This window comes from Epinephelus moara, chromosome 6 (genome assembly GCF_006386435.1).
Source record: "Epinephelus moara isolate mb chromosome 6, YSFRI_EMoa_1.0, whole genome shotgun sequence".
In the NCBI taxonomy this organism is placed as follows: domain Eukaryota; kingdom Metazoa; phylum Chordata; class Actinopteri; order Perciformes; family Serranidae; genus Epinephelus; species Epinephelus moara.
In genome coordinates, this window is record NC_065511.1 from 44,913,474 (window position 1) to 44,916,115 (window position 2,642).

General features: G+C 45.2%; 1 protein-coding gene across 1 annotated transcript in view; it reads left to right on the forward strand.

Annotated features, from left to right (window-relative positions):
* LOC126392488 (chondroitin sulfate proteoglycan 5-like) overlaps positions 1 to 2,642 on the forward strand; it is a 48,232-nt gene that overhangs the window by 22,045 nt on the left and 23,545 nt on the right. The gene's annotated exons all lie outside the window — the stretch shown is intronic.

Consider the following 2,642-nt stretch of genomic DNA (forward strand, 5'->3'; position numbering starts at 1 on the left):
GTAACACGATCAAACACACAGGAACATAATCAAATACATGGTAACATAATCAAACACATGGTAACATGATCAAACACATAGTAACATGATCAAACACACAGTAACATGATCAAACACACAATAACATGATCAAACATATAGTAACATGATCAAGCACACAATAACATGATCAAAAACATACTAACATGATCAAACACACAGTTACATGATCAAACACATAGTAACATGGTCAAACACAGTAACATGATCAAACACACAATAACATGATCAAACACACGGTAACATGATCAAACACAGTAACATGATCAAACACACGGTAACATGATCAAACACACAGTAACATGATCAAACACATGGTAACATGATCAAACACACAATAACATGATCAAACACACAATAACATGATCAAACACAGTAACATGATCAAACACACGGTAACATGATCAAACACACGGTAACATGATCAAACACGTTAACCTTCGTTCTGCAGGATGTAGGCGGCGGTGTAAGCGGATCGTCATGTTACGTCAAGATGGCATGAATGTTCGCAGCAGAGGAACAAAATAAAACTGTGAGACAGAGAGTACAGAGAAGAGGACAGAGACAGGAGGACACAGGGTGGAGGAACTGAATGAGTCAGAACATTAAAACGTCACAATGGAATCAACTTGAACAGCCAAGTGTGTGTGTGTGTGTGTGTGTGTGTGTGTGTGTGTGTGTGTGTGCATGCGTGTGCTTTCTGCAGCTTGATGTAATTAAGTGAAACTTTGAGCTGCAGTTTGTTTTTATTTTGGACCTGATCACCGCATCGTGGAAACACTCACAGACACACACACACGAACACACACACACACACACACAGAGGATGGTCAGGTGTGTATTGGGTTATTATCGCTCCAGTGTGTGATGTCAGATAGCATGATGAAATCACAGAATCAAAATCAATCAATCAATCAATTTTATTTATAAAGCCCAATATCACAAATCACAGTTTGCCTCACAGGGCTTTACAGCATACGACATCCCTCTGTCCTTATGACCCTCGCAGCGGATAAGGAAAAACTCCCCCAAAAAAAACCCCTTTAACTGGGAAAAAAAACAGTAGAAACCTCAGGAAGGGCAACTGAGGAGGGATCCCTCTTCCAGGAAACACAAAAGAGGCGTGACATGTAACACAACAGCGACAGCCTCTAGTGTGACATATAACATACGTGTCAGCAGCTCTTTATAAACAATAACAATGGCATCACATGTCAATAACAATCATTTAGTGTCCCTGTCATATGGCGGCTGATCTCGTCCTCTGCTCAGAGGGTAAGGAGCTCCTGGACCTCAGTGTTTGAGTTAGCTGCTAACTGCAATAGCTGCTGTTGTTCTTCTTTGGGTTAGCTGCTAACTGCAACAGCTGCTCTTCTTCTTCTTTGGGTTAGCTGCTAACTGCTAACAGCTGCTGTTCCTCTTCTTTGAGTTAGTTGCTAACAGCTGCTGTTCTTCTTCTTTGGGTTAGCTGCTAACTGGTAACAGCTGCTGTTCCTCTTCTTTGAGTTAGCTGCTAACAGCTGCTGTCCTTCTTTGAGTTTGCTGCTGACTGCTAACAGCTGCTGTTCTTCTTTGAGTGAGGTGCTCACTGCTAACAGCTACTGTTCTTCTTTGAGCTAGCTGCTCGCTGCTAACAGCTGCTGTTGTTTGAGTTAACTGCTAACTGCTAACAGCTGCTGTTCTTCTTCTTTGAGCTAGCTGCTCACTGCTAACAGCTGCTGTTGTTTGAGTTAGCTGCTAACTGCTAACAGCTGCTGTTCTTGTTCTTTGAGTTAGCTGCTAACTGCTAACAGCTACTGTTCTTTCTCCATGAGTTAGCTGCTCACTACTAACAGCTGCTGTTCTTTGAGTTAGCTGCTAACAGGATTCCATACTGTATGAGCACATGTAGGACTGTATGATCAGGGTCTGTTGGTGGTTGTGGTTGTTTTATTGTTTTACTCTGTCACTGGCGGCTGACTGGTGGAGGTCTGCTCTTCTTGTTGTGTTGGAGCGTCTGCCTGGTGGAGGTCTGCTCTTCTTGTTGTGTCGGAGCATCCGCCTGGTGGAGGTCTGCTGTTCTAGCTGTGTTGGAACGTCCGCCCGGTGGTCTGCCCTCCTTGTCGTGTCGGAGCGTCCACCTGGTAGAGGTCTGCCCTCCTTGTTGTGTCGGAGCATCGGCCTGGTGGAGATCTGCTCTTCTCTGGTTTGGTTTTGGTCTCAACTCGCCTCTCTCTGTTGTCTTCAGCTGATGGTGTGGGAGTTCAGTGACATTAATAAAGTAACTAAGGCTGTGAATCAGACTGAGGGACGTTTTCAGGCAGCAGTTCTGACTCCTCCAGTATTTCCTGCTACTGACACTCCACCTGTTCTCTGCTGAGGGAGCTCTCTGATGGACACATGGCAACTCTCTGATGGACACATGGTGGCTCTCTGATGGACGCATGGCAGCTCTCTGATGGACACATGGCAGCTCTCTGATGGACACATGGCAGCTCTCTGATGGACACATGGCAGGTCTCTGATGGACACATGGCAGCTCTCTGATGGACACGTGGCAGCTCTCTGATGGACACATGGCAGCTCTCTGATGGACACATGGCAGCTCTCTGATGGACACATGG